Below are 15,135 nucleotides of genomic sequence, written 5' to 3' on the forward strand. Positions count from 1 at the left end.
TTGGATGAAGCATCCACAACCAATTTTCAATGCTTTAAATAAGGGAAGGAGATTGCTTCTCTTGGCAACCCCCCTCTGGCACTTTATGCAAATAATCCTTTGGTGCTGAAAATATGAATTACCTGTGTAAAAATATCAATGCAATGCATTCCCCCGTACTTGAAATCCTGAAGAAATAGAATAGTAACAAAAAAAGCTATTTCATGTTAATATCAAGCTGCATTCCAAATATTCAGGTGAAAAGCCAATTTATAGAATTTTATCAAAGAAAGAAAGAATTGTTCAAGTTCTCTCCACATAAACGTTCATGAAAATCCAATTACCAGTGTTAAGCACATGTCAAATTAACATCCCACGGGCATGTTTGGAATTGTTTTGTTTTGAAAGCATTTAAAAAAAACTGTAAACCGCACCACTCCTTTGTTGTAGTCATAGAAACCTCCACTTCCCTTGTCCACTCCCAGGAAAAAAACAAACAGTTGGGAATACAGGAAGTACAGCTTAAGGGCTTCAGCATTGCATCATAGTATTAATATCATTAAATTTATCTTAATAGAAAACCAAATAATTAGGGGGGTTCATTACTTTTAACATTAGGATGCAAGTTCAAAGAAAGAAAGGAAACCTTCCAAATTTATGACAGTGGTTGAAGGAAATGTGTTGCATTGAAAAAAAAACAAAGCTTTTCAGCATCAAATACAGAAAAAAATGATAAACTATATATGAAAAAGTTATCACAATGCAAATTTCAGGGGGGTACCATAACAGGTTTGGTACCATAACATACTTATTGATATGGTAATGTTTGGCAGATAAAGAGCTGGGAAAATATTCTGGGCAATTGGTTGCTCATAAAATTGCTGCTTAGACATATGTGGCACCTCTCTGGTATCCGCTTCGCAGCTCTTTCGCTTAGGACTAAAATAAAAGCTGCATTTTGAGCGATCCAATCAAACGTGGACCATTACATTTAAGGGCTTCCTGGTGCAATTAAGACCCTGTAAAATTAACAATGACATTACCTGTAAGACCAGCAAAAGACCACATTAAATGTGCACACTATGTCGGAATATACACGGTAAACCCCATAACGACTCCAAGGCACAGCATTTTTCCATATTAATGCCTTTCCTGATATGAAAGAAGATCAATCAATCAATCAATAAATTTATTTGGCAAGAAAAAGCACCAGGCTAAGGGCCATGTAACAAGATACAAGAAATGTGCACAAAACGCGGTGTGGTCGGTGCAAGTGAGTAAGTAGTAAGACACACATTTAGGTATGTTCTAATATTAAGGCAACTATTGTCAGGTATAAATCTTATCTAGACTTATTGTCACAACCTAGTCAATACTTAGCTACCAAGAGTATCAACAGATTGTGACTCCCTGGCAAAAAATTAAGATAGTACCCTGGTTACTACCAATAGTTCAGCTGGAATAGGTTTTAGGACCCCCGCAACTCCGTTAGGATAATCATTATAGAAGATGAATCAATGCAAAAACAATGGAAAAAAATATGCGTCTGAAATTAAGATAAGAGTACTATATGTGAATGTATTTTATTAACTACAAACTATTTAGGATTATTTCAACAAACAAGGTTAAACTATGAGTGCACAAATGTTAAGAGCTCCTTGATTATGATTGTTTTTCCTTGTCACAAATGGGTGCAACATTTTAGAAGCATTGATGTAATGTCTAAAACAAGAATTGCTCTTGGACTAACCTCACATTTACTTTTATTGTTTTGGAGAGTGGATAATGTTTTCCAGTCAGAATCCATTTTAGTGCTGGAAATATCAATATGACGCTCTCGCTTTTGGCCAGTTAAGTTGGAAAAGTGCTCCACCCGATTTAAAAAAAATAGCTCACTGATGGAAGTCAGGAATGAATCTTCAATAATGAGGTTTTAATTCCGAGGAAAAAAATCTATATCTATGTTACTAGTGTGAAAGGTAAGGTCATTCTTTACTAGCAATATTTTTCAAAAGCAGAGCAGAATTTCATACATTGAAAAGGTATGAAAAACATTTGGCAAGATCATCAACACCCATGTGCTGCAGCTAAGAAAAGAAACAAACAAATGCCAGATAAAGCAACCGCATGATGACACATCTATCCTAAGAGCATGACTGCCATTCCATAGTTATTGTATGGTCATTCACTGCTATGTTAAAAACAACATGAAACCAACTACAATACTTTGAGGTTGCAAGGTTGCAATTGCCACACTGCAGGATTGATTTGAGACTACACAGTGGAGCATCTTGAAGGAGGTAGCAACAGCTACTAAAGGTTTTAACCTGGAGGAACACACCAAATGAGTCATTGTTTACATTATTAAATGCATAGATATGACAAATCAAAACACTTAGGTGCTATAACAATGAAAGACCCTTAATATGTGTGGAAATGCACAAATTACGGAAAGACAGCATTTAAACCTGACGAGGCCACAAAAGGCCAGGAAAAAAAACATTTAAAAGGGCATCAAGGTAACCAAATAAACATGTGCAGAGAAAACTGGACCTAATGACATCCCTCGGTTAAGCGCTGAAGAACTGTGTAGGAAAGGCAAATATGTTCTGAAAGCCCGGCAGTGGACCCACCAGGGCTCTAAAACAGTGGTCTCAAACTTGCGGCCCGCGGGCCAACTGCGGCCCTCGGGACGATAATTTGCGGCCCCCGTCTTAATATGAAAGATTAATGTTCGTGCGGCCCGGAAAATTGATATGAATGACACTTGTGTTCGGAGCAATGTTCCCTCTAAGCTGCGCACGTGCGCAATTGCGCACTACTCTCGTCTTCTCTGCGCAGTAGCAATCATATGGCGCGCAGTAAAAAAAAAAATCGATTTTTTTTTTTTAATTTTTTTTTTTTTTTTTTTTTTTTTTACCCCTTTCCCCATGATGGCGCCGTTTAAGTGGCAGTCAGTGGCAGTAGCTCTGTCCACTCATGTTTTTCGTGTTTTACAGCATGTTTTACGTGAAAAATTAGAGGGAACATTGACATGCACCTGCTTGTGGCAGGTGTGATACTGGTGTGCCCATAGCGAGCAATGATGATGTCGTGACCGGATGATTCGTCTAAAGACGTTTCGCCGACGGCCGTTTGACAGACGGACAGGTCGCACTAGTATTTGTTAGTTTAATGATTAAATACAAATAATAGTATTTGTATTTAATCATTAAACGCTGTTTTCAGCTGGATTTGACCGAATTTGAGAGCATTTTGAGCCGTTTGGCGAATGGACGTCTATAGACGTTTTTTTGCCTCCATCGCGATATCATCCAGTATTTGTATTTAATCATTAAATGCTGTTTTAGGATGGATTTGACCCGATTGCTGTCATTTTACGGCTCGGTTCTGCTACATCTGCCTGCCCAAGAGTGCTTATTCCCGGACTGCCATGCCCGCCCAAGAGTGCTTATTCCCGGGCTGCCATTGATGGTAGACGAACATTGATTTTTACTATAATTTGGACAACACCGGCGGCGGGCCAGATTAAAAATCATAACGGGCCGTATATGGCCCGCGGGCCGAGGTTGAAAAACTTGTACACACACGATCCGGCGGGGCGAGCGCGCAAATCCCGTTTCGGCGAAACCTCCATTCGGCCGAATGAACGTTCGGTGGAACGTCCATTCGGCCGAATGAACGTTCGGTGGAACGTCCATTCGGCGACCTGCCCGTCTGTCAAACGTCCGTCGGCGAAACGTCTTTAGGCGAATCATCCGAGTACCGATGATGTCGCTCACACTGGTACTCAGTGCGCTCAGGGAGGTTGTCTTTCTGCTCAGACCAACAAAAAATTAGAGGGAACTTTGGTTCGGAGCTGAATGAACCAATCACGGTGAGGTATACGGCTCTGGAGGGCGGGACATCGGCCGGGCTGTCCAGTGCCTCGCTCACTCACTCATTCATTCCTCCAATCAGCTGGGCGGAGGAAAAGCCGTGAGGCCGATCACTCCTCCGCTGCTCTCAGCATAGAACTGAATGAGGCGCTATGATCCGTGATCCAGCCTGTGTCAGTGTCTGTAGCCATCTCCGCGATTGAAACGGAGAGCGAAAGTGCACATGCGCCACAAACCCGCGCGACTGAATGTGAAAGATCAACCCGAGACTCATTCCAAGTGGAAAAACATATTACAGAGCCCCAGAGATGTCTCTTTCAAAGCCTGCCGTGAAGAGAAAGGTCGGTGATGAGCACAGACAGTTTCAAGAAAAGTGGGGAGTGCAATATTTCTTTGTTGAACACAGGGGCACCCCGACGTGTCTCAATTACACTGAAAAAGTTGCGGTGCACAAGGAATACAATTTGAAACGTAATTGTACTACGAGACATGCTGAGGAGTACGAAACATACCAGGGAGATCAGAGAGCCAACCAGGTTGCCAGTCTTAAAACACGTCTTCTGAGGCAACAGGATTTCTTCAAGAAGGCTACCAAAGACAGTAATGCAGCAGTCAAAGCTAGCTACGCCGTTTGTGAGTTGATTGATCCTGTGCTAAGTGATCCCAAATGGCTCATGGACTTGGCTTTTCTTGTTGATATCACACATGAGCTTAATGTACTGAACAAGAAGCTACAAGGCCAGGGGCAACTTGTCAGTGCTGCCTATGACAACGTGAGAGCATTCTGCACTAAACTTGTGTTATGGAAAGCCCAGCTCTCTCAGACAAACCTTTGCCATTTCCCAGCATGCAAGGCTCTCGTGGATGCAGGCACACCATTCAGTGGTGAGAAGTATGTTGAGGCCATTTCGAAGCTACAGGAGGAATTTGATCACAGATTTGCAGACTTCAAGACACACAAAGCCACATTTCAAATTTTTGCGGACCCCTTCTCCTTTGATGTGCAAGATGCCCCTCCTGAGCTTCAAATTGAGCTCATTGACCTGCAGTGCAACTCTGCACTCAAAGCCAAGTTCAGGGAGGTGAGTGGAGAAGCAGACAAGCTTGGGCAATTTTTGAGAGAGTTGACCCCCAGCTTCCCTGAACTTTCCCGAAGGTTCAAGCGGACCATGTGCCTTTTTGGGAGCACATACTTGTGTGAGAAGCTCTTCACCTTGAACTTCAATAAGTCCAAGTACAGGTCCAGACTTACTGATGAGCATCTTCAAGCTCTACTGAGGGTCTCCACTGCTTCCTCCCTCAAGCCAAATGTGACTATGTGAGAAGAAGCGCTGCCAGGTCTCTAGCAGCAAGGAGTAGGCAAGAGAAGCCGTGTTCAGAATATTTCATGTTCAATGTTCCATTCAAGTTCAGAAAGTTAAAGGTTAAAGAGCTGTTAATACAGACATTTGAAACGGAATAAAAATAATTCATTTTCTCTACTTAGCCAGCCAGTGTATATCTACTGTATGCTCATTAGTATTATTTGGTTTTGTATTACTGATTGATTTATTTTTTATTCATCTTTAAGTTAATTTATTTAATTCATTATTTTTTGTTAAAAAATAAAGATATTTGATAACGTTGGAATGTTTTATCAGTGCTTTTCTTGTGGAAATCCTGATGCGGCCCAGTCTCACCCAGACTCGGCCTCTAGCGGCCCCCAGGTAAATTGAGTTCGAGACCCCTGCTCTAAAAGGTTCGGCTCAGCCACCCTGCTACTTCAATAATCTAAAGCAGGGGTCTCCAAATCAGTCCTCAAAAGCAGATTTGTATATCCTGTTTTTTTTTCAATGGATCCAGCAAGGACACTTTAAGCAATGAGGTCTCTGCTGAAAAAAGTGGCGCTTGACTGCAATGTAACTGATTTCGCCTGTAAAACGCCAGATTGGTGAAAAGGTCTCTTCTTGGAATGAAATCCTGCACCCATTGTGGTCCTTCGTGGAATAAATTGTACACTCTTGCTCAACTGTTTCCCTACAAGTTAAACCAATTCCATCGAGGATGCAGCTACTACAACAATCCATTTAATTCTGCACCACCTGGATTCCAAGTACATCTAACCCAGTCATTTTATTCGTTCAGTTCGGCCCATCCCAAAGTAGCCCAAGGAAAAACTAAGGTCACTGAAAATGAACACTACCAACTGCAAATGCTTACTCATCTTACTGATACAGCAACACTTAAATTTTATGTTGTCTTGCACATGAGCAAACAGATCACATACAGCATTTCTGAGTTATATTTATATGTTATACCTCTTTTGGTGTTTCGTAACATGGACAGATTATCCTATCTTGGAACATTAATTTACATAACAAAGCATTTCGCAACATGAGATACGTAGGATTTGTAAGTAGAGGTACCACTGTACTTAAATTTATCTAAATGTGCTATAGCATTTTGTTAGTTTTTAACACTCGTTTCAATTATTCGTTAAATGGGATTAATACCCTGGAAAAATAGTTCAATCCATTACAGACAAGTCCAGAGCCAACCTGCACCAGATTTATTGTAATGGTAGGTTATCAATAGTGAACATGGGGTCTGGATGTTAAGCATAATGTGGAGCACATCTGTTTAGAGGATTGGAGAAAAAAACATGACCTGTAATTACAGGGAAACATTACTGAGCCTCTCACTCTTTCTTTGAGGAAGGGGCCCTAAGGTTGTCTATCTGCCTGCAGCAGACCACAGTCTTTTTGAAACCTGAGCTCAATCCTGTATCTTAAGTTGCAGTCGACAGACAAACATTTAGAGCTGCTGTTAGAAGAAGCTGAACTAGGTTGTATACTCATGGAACATTAAACTTTGTGAGTATCTTGGATAGATCAAGTAAAACTAATACACAACCAATTTTTGCCCAATTATCAGTTGCACCAGATCTGAAAGAAAATGAAAAATGTTGGCAAAATCAAATGAGTTGTCCATGTAAAGCCAATACATTTCATCTATTTTTTCCTTGCATTGTCTGCAGGGCACCAAGTAACGGAGATCATGTGGTCCTTTGTAACTAGATATTACATGATCCTTTCATTATTTAATTTTGTATATGATTTGAATCCCGCTGAAATAAAAAAGTAATACTCTTAACATCCTTTATATAAAAATGGCTAGGGGTTTGGCTTTCCTTTATATGAAAAAATTAGGATATCAATTCATTCATTCATTCATCTTCCATACCACCCATCCTCGAAAGGGTTGCTGGACCCTAACCCAAATGTCTTCGGGCGAAAGGCAGACTACACCCTAGATTGGTCGCCAATCAATCATAGGGCACACAAAGAGACAGACAACCACACACACTGCCACCGAGTGGGAATTGAACCCAGACTGGATATAAATTCATAAGGGTAAAATGTTTGTTTAACTTTCAAAATATTTGTTACGGTTAATTCATAATTACTGGACTCAATCTTTATCAAAGAAAGTATGGGGAAAGTATGTCCAAATTGAAAATAATATAATACCTCCTCACAAGAGAAACCATTCCACATTAGTTTTTAAGATGGAATCTATTTAAAAGGAAGCCAAAATTAAATTCAAAAAGCATCTATACACCTAGTGGGCGGCCTGGCAGCTGAGTGGTAAGCGCGTTGGCTTCACAGTGGGAGACCTGGGTTCAAATCCAGGTCGGTCCACCTATATGGAGTTTGCATGTTCTCCCTTGGCCTGCGTGGGTTTTCTCCGGCTACTCCGGTTTCCTCCCAAATTCCAAAGACATGCATGGTAGGCTGATTGGACACTCTAAATTGCCCCTAGGTATGAATGAGAGTGTGAATGGTTGTTTGTCTCCTTGTGACCTGCAACTGGCTGGCCACCAATTCAGGGTGTCCCCCGCCTCTGGCTCGGATTCAGTTGGGATAGGATCTGGCACCCCCCACGGCCATAGTGAGGATAAAGCGGTTCAGAAAATGAGATCTATACACCTATACTCTAAATGACAAAAACCTGTTAAAGGATGGGCCAGTGTGAGTTATTACTCTATTTTCTTATTGTTATTGGCATCCTTGAATTTGAATTTTAGATTTCCTAGAGTCAAATCAGTCTAATCATTGCGAGGAGGTCCGACTTCAATCGTTCTACAAGTCTATCAAGTGACTAGAGTGAATGGCTATTGTTAAAAGCATGAAAGGATAATCAGTCGGAGTAGGTGGCAGCCAAAGGACAGCAACAGGGGCTAGTCATGGTGGCACATTGGATTAGAAAAGGACATGGCAAAAAGAGAAGTATTCAATCTCAGATTGAGATCTGAAATATAATTGCTAAAAATATATTGTCCGCATTTTTATTTTTAAAATTAAAGTTTTGCTCAAACAATCTCGACCATCTGTTTCGTTTATAAGCAATGCACTATATCCTATTCGAATCACTTTGCCAGGGATCAACATCCTACAAGTGTGTATCAAATCTATTGGTCAGATTTTATAATAATCTCTGGGAAACCTATGTCATCCAGACATTTACAACACTGATAAAGTAGGTTATCCAATAGAAGCATTCCAGCAACCAGAGCCCATCTCTGCCTGTGTATGAAATCAACCTTATCGCAGCCTGCTTGTTCTCAACCACAGCTATCTCTACATTTACTCCCCAGTTGCTTCCTTCTGACAGTGCCCAGACTACTGTATACAGGCTGAATTGCTCACTCAGATAAGAGATGTGTCAGAGACTAAACTTTACATGTCCTCTGTATTATCTTGAACTTTAAACTACTGTAAGGAGTTGAATATACTTAAAATTGACATTTTGGAGGGGCTACGAGTGATGTCATTTCACAGGCGAGAGGCAGTGCTGTCCCTTTACATTGGCAGTTTTGTGTAGTTTTACACAAGCGCACATGCCTGAGGATTAGTTATGGGCCCTGTACTGTCTGTACCATAAGACTGCAGAGGCCACTACCTATTGTCAACGCTACATCCCACTACACACTCAAAAATTCTGTAAATATTGAAGAAATACAAAACTCAAATGTTCAGCAGCAGCTAGAGGCATCTATTTAGGCAATAAATAAAGGTCAATAATAAAATATGGAAATTACATGAAGAAAGACACAACATGTATCTGCTTTTATTGAGCCAGCTACTTGTTTACACAACATTAGCAAAGACATACTTCAAACATGATTACTGAGAGGTACTCAACCAAAACAAAAGACCAAGCACTTTCTCTGAAACAAGGCCTGCATTAAAATATTAATGCATTCAGGCTGAGCTTTCAGCTAGATCAAAATTGATTGTTGTCGTCGCCATTTTCGACATGAATTGGAAAGAACAATTTAAACTCATTTCACAGAAGCAAGATTTCGTAGAAAAAAACAAAGAACTTCTCTACATCTCTGTCCAGCTACTGTTAGGACAAGCGAGTTAATGATGGGAAATGCAAAATCCTGGGAAGTTGAGCTGCTGAGGCCAAAGCCTCCCTCATATAATGACCTACTGAAGAAAAGGGGGCTTTGTTCAGTGAAACACAAGCAGGTTCCTCTATGACGACTTCATGTGCATGCCAATATATCTCCCTAAACAATCCTATAATACGACCGCAACTTTTTTTTTTATGACATCTCCATAATGTACGATTCCATCTCAAAGCTGTGATTTGAACAAATGAAAATGGGCCTGACATATTGATCAAGTACAGAGACCCCATGCCAGGGAGTCATCACTTTTAATGCTTCCTTCTGCTTCATTAGCATAGAGATGCTAGTCAATGGCTTATAGCTGAATTGCCTTGCAATGTCAGTCAACCGCACCCACTTTCTTATCTTCTGTTTTTCGATGAATAACAGGGCCAGATCATTCATTTCATTCGTACCAATTATTTTAAATAAAGAACTCTGTGATGACAAACGGCGGTCAAAAGAGAGTTGTTGTTGTTGTTGTGGGAGGCTCCAAGTGGAAGTAAAGCAGGCCGCAATGTTACCGGGACAATTTCAAAATAACAGATACAGGAAATGCATTTAGGTATTGGGGGATTTCCTAAGTTGGATCTTATTTTTGTATGTTGGGACGGTCATATGCATATGAAACGGTTTTGTAACCTGAAGATTTCTTACCTGGAGGCATTCATAAGTAGAGGCGTAACGTCTGGTGAGAATTGTTCCTTATTTTCTCAGTAGCATTTTTATTACGAGAGCTTGGATGATTGTGCACATATGAACGTACGCTGGGTTGGATTTGGAAGAGGAAAAAAAATCGGAATTGTATTGTTCACAGTGCCTAAAAACAAGTACAAAGTAACCAGCAGTGTATACACTATAGCCTAATTTTCAAGTTACACTACTAAGAGCAGTTGTCCAATAAGTGAACCGACCTAGATAAATCTGCAGCAACATGTAGCACACCTTGGTGAAGTCAAGTGTGTAACAGATCTGTCACATTAATTACTAAATCGACTTATCGTCCATTATATTAAATGGCTAACAATAGATCTTCAGAGTGCAATTAAATGGCGTTAACGTTCATTCATACGGTCCTGTTCTCTCTCTCGCCCTCTGTAAGCCAATTAGTTCTCTGCGGGAGGTGACACTCACGCACATACACTCACACTGTATAGAGCATAATGGTGTGCAAGATAGCATATTTGGGCACCGATCTAGTCAAAGTAACTACTGGGCCAGCATTGCTGATATGTAGATGGCTCATCGACTCGTTCTATATCATTTTTTAATAACCTTCAAGTGTTTTTGTGATCTCATCTCATTTTCTGAACCCCTTTATCCTCACTAGGATCGCCGGGGTGCTGGAGCCTATCCCAGCTGACTTTGGGCCAGAGGCGGGGGACACCCTGAATTGCAATTTTGTAGTACCCTACCTCTCACCCACTTACCTGAAATAGGCTCCAGTTAACCTACAACCAAAATGATAAGCACTATAGATAATGAATGAAATTGGAACAAAAAACATGTCAGATATACCATGTATTACCAGATACTTCATTAAGTAAATTTAAACTAAGTAATACTAAAACATCAAGCTCCAAAAAAATACTCAGTCAAACCTCAAAATTATAGTTCCAAAGTACACAATATTTACAAGACGATTTACATTATATGTTACTATGAGATAACCGAGCTAAAAAAAAATCAAGCAACAACTTTGAACACGTGTATTCATTCATTCATCTTCCATGGCCCGCATCCTCGTAAGGCAGCGGTCTCAAACCGGTCCTCAAAGGGCTGCAGGTGGTAGAGGTTTTCATTCAAACCGAACAAGCGGACACCTTTTGCAAGTGTAATGAGTTGAGCGAGGTGCTACTTGTTTTAGAAGACCCCTCATTGGTTTAACGGTCTACACTGGATCGGTTGAAGCTAAGACCACGACCCACTGCGGCCCTTTGTGGAATTGATTTGAGACCCTTGTCGTAAGGGTTGTAGGGGCTGCTGGAGCCTATCCCAGCTGACTTCAGACGAAAGACAGATTACACCCCAGACTGGTCGCCAGTCAACCGTAGAGAACACAGAGAGACAGACGAGAGACGATCATTCACACTCACAATCATATATATCGTCACCAGCGGGAATGGAGCAACATTGGGCCGCCCTTGTGAGGTACAGATGATACCATTTTTTTGTGTTTAAGTGAGCCCTGCCAGTAACCCCACAAGAAATGTCTTTTTACAATTATTACACGATGCACTTTTACCATTTTTGGTTTCTCAAGAGATGTAGTCCTAAACAGTATAAACATGTTTGCCTAGGAGTATGATTAGCAGCCAAAAAAAATGTGAATACTGGATTGTATCTCAACTTGTGAGCACATTCCATACTGTCCAATACTCCAAAAATAGGTGTATCTACTATTCACTTGGTGTTTCTACTGCTACTACACCTGAATTGACAATCTGCGTGTCAATGTCATCAATGAATGAAACTTGGCTGTTGAGCAATTAAAACTGTTTCCTGTTTAACTAATAGAACAACATCATTCCAGTCCGGCATATTACATAATCAAAATGAGAGGGTAATAAAAGGTTGAGCTTTCGAAGCACGGCGAAGTGAAGTGGTGCTGCTGATATCACGGACACGCAGACATGAGCAGACGTGATAAACTAGGCAAGTCTTTACAAAAAGCAGATGGATCTTGCAGGGTGTCGGATGTCGACAGGAACCAGTTGTTGGAATCTCCACCCGGGTTCCCTCTCGTACTACAGCAGCTGTGTCTTCTCAGACCTCGCATTCCCATAGGACAGCCCCCCCTTTACTCTCATCACCTGTGCACAGCCCACGGCCACGCAAACTCCTGAGGACTGCTACTTGAATAGGTTATTCTCTTCGAACCCTTATCTTACAAGAGAGCTTGTCTGAAACAGGAATGCACTTTTCCAGAATAACCAAAACTTAAACGGAAAGAAGGTACCACGTTGGCTGCCATTGACGATGAGAGATGAACCAGAATAGCTTTAAAAAAAATAAAAAATAAAAAAGATCCTACTCTTTTAACAGCTTTAAGATTATTATTTATCATTGAACTCATTACCCACCCTTTATGGCAATAGATATCGGATCCATTTTGACTGGGTACAAGTCAAAATGTATTGGACTGTCGATGGAACTGAAATATGATCATTCAACGCCAGCCAAAGTTCAAATTGATTAGATGTCTACCACTGTCAATGGCAGTGAATGAGTTAATAGACAGGTTTGGCTCTGGTGTCCGTACAAAAGTTGCACAATCCCTGTAGGCGAAACAATACCTTGGTCCCTTACAAGTATACCTCACACTTGGAAGCTTTGGACTTCTAATCTTTTGGACGGCTTGCTGCGTGAAGTTTGGCATGTTCTTTCTGTAATTGTGACTAGTTTTTCCAGGTCCCCACATTCCCAAAACATTTTTCAATTGAATGTCTTTATTGTCATTATACAAGTACAATGACATTCAAAGCTTCACGTTAAAGTACAGACATAATAAGGAGGCATTAAAAAAACGCTTCTGTTGTCGCCCTAGGAAGAGCTTTACCGGTCCGCGGTGAGAAAAAGGTTGGGGGTCACTGTTTTAGACCAGTAAAAAACAAACAAAAAAACATAATTAATAATAGTAATTACTAAGTATTATTACTTTTAATAATAATTGTTAATTATTAATAATTTCAATACTAATACAATCATACCTCTACTTACGAATGCCTCTAGGTACGAAATTTTCAGGTTACGAATTGTTTTATATCAAATGAGTGACTCAAGATACGAAAAAGATCCAAATAACGAAATCACCCAAAAAGTAAATACATTTGCTTGTCCATTATTTATATGCATTGATTCTCAATTTAGAACCTCGCTACCCTCTACTGGGCTCTCATTTCATCGCTCTCATTCTATCTCATATAATGATAACAAAAACATTCAAATCAATTCAATTGGCTGTCTCACAACAACCACTATCCATGTTTCAAGATTCTCTCTTGCATACCTGTCCATCTGGGCTAAACGCTCCCCTTATTAATGATTGCAATTCCCTTTATTACGCGATTAAAAACCGTAAAAATGCAATGCGTCACATATTTTTACACAGGGCATACGTAAAAGTCTAAAATGTACTACAAAGTGTACGGCTTTCGGCTCTGGTAGAACGGGCTCTTACCGCCATCTGGCAGACAAACACGGGTATTACGTCTCCCACTATAACGGCCGCAGAGGGAACTATTTCAACGGCGCAGTGCACATTTTCATATGCTTTATTCATTTTAAAACATTAATAAATAATTTCCTTATAATTTGCTCTATTTTTTGTGTTTCCTCACATCTTTCATACAAAATTGGGAGACTTTGACCAATTTTAAAGGGCTTAGTTGGTAGTTGTGTGAGGACCGTGGATTGAATTAGAGAATTTACATATAAAGTACTACTCTACTTAAGACATTTTCAAGTTACGAAAAAAGTTCTGGAACCAATTATTTTCAAGCAGAGGTACGACTGTATTAATAATGCAACCAGTAAATGACAAATCTGTTTTTATCTATTTTATTAAAGTGAGCCTTCTGGGATACCAATAAATTCTCTTTTTACAAATATTAAACAATGCTCCGTTTTTCAGAAGAGAAGTAACCCCACTCATCACATATGTTTGCCTAGCAGTTTGATTTACAGCAGCTGAAAAGCACCAAGGTACTGAAAACCATCTCGGGGCAAAATCCGATACTCCCAAAACAGTCGTATCGAATCAGGACATCTTAGGTAAACTGAAATATCTTTTGCCCATAGGTGTGAATCTGTGAGTAACTGATTAGTGGTCCATCTGTGCCCTGCGTTCGTCTGGCATCCAGCCTCTGGCTCAAAGTCAACTGGAACAAGCCCAAGCTCATCTGCCACCCTAATGAGGTCAAGCACTATAGAAAATAGATAGGGGGGGCTATCCCTGTTGTTGTTTTTGTTGTTCTTCTGCTTCTTCCCCATGTGAAAACATCTCACAGCTCGGCGTGGAGTTCATTTTCACACATCCCATGGAGATAAGACACATGCCTCAGGAGCTCTTGGCACTTCAGAGCAACTCCAGACACTTTGCAACCCAGTTCCTTCAATGACCTCCACCAAAATAATACGTGTGCAAGATTCCACATACCAGATTTAGCACGCCGGTTCACACACACATACACACACTCACTCACTCACTTGAAGGACTGACACGCGTACAAGACGAGTCAAGTCAGTGAGAGCTACAAGTCACTGGAAAACTCGCATGAACGTCCACAAACGCGACGTGGGTCGATTGAGCTGCTCATGTCAGCAAGCCCACACACACGCGCGCACGCACGCACGCACGCATTCAAGACTCAGCAGCTCTCGTGCGATGGAGTGCGCAGAGAAACTTAACCAAAAAAATTAAAATAAGTCAATGGACTACCTGCATATAGGTCAAGTTTAAATTAAAATGCTCTTACCTCTAGACGAAGACGCCGAAAGTCAATTATAGAGACTGATGTCCGAATCTGGAGCTTGCTTCACTCCTTCGTCAACACTACTGAGCTCTTATTTAATTTTCTGCATTTTCACGCCATTCCTATGTTTTATCCCGTCACTTGTCTCGCCTCAGAATAACTTTGTTGGGCATTATTTATCCGAGCGTGGCAGCTTCTCGGTGCGATTGAGCGCCGCTCGTGACTGACTTGCTGTGCTTGAGACCTCCCAACTCTTTTCTGGCCAGCTAATCAGCGCGGCCCCGCTCACAAGCGCGCTCACGCGGCCGAGCGACATAACAGGAAGCCGGCTCAAGACAGCGATGGTCTTTAAACCAGCGATATCATA

At 40.9% G+C, this 15,135-nt stretch overlaps 1 protein-coding gene across 10 annotated transcripts in view; it reads right to left on the bottom strand.

The window, feature by feature from the left end:
• LOC144092608 (unconventional myosin-IXAa-like) overlaps window positions 1-15,069 on the bottom strand; it is a 77,110-nt gene extending 62,041 nt beyond the window's left edge. For all 10 annotated transcript variants that reach the window (XM_077625604.1, XM_077625625.1, XM_077625620.1 and 7 more), the window contains exon 1: window positions 14,772-15,069. The gene's annotated coding sequence lies outside the window, so the exon portion shown is untranslated. The remainder of the gene's footprint in view (window positions 1-14,771) is intronic.
• Between the last annotated feature and the right edge of the window lie 66 nt (window positions 15,070-15,135).

Source organism: Stigmatopora argus, chromosome 2 (genome assembly GCF_051989625.1).
Source record: "Stigmatopora argus isolate UIUO_Sarg chromosome 2, RoL_Sarg_1.0, whole genome shotgun sequence".
Classification (NCBI taxonomy): Eukaryota; Metazoa; Chordata; class Actinopteri; order Syngnathiformes; family Syngnathidae; genus Stigmatopora; species Stigmatopora argus.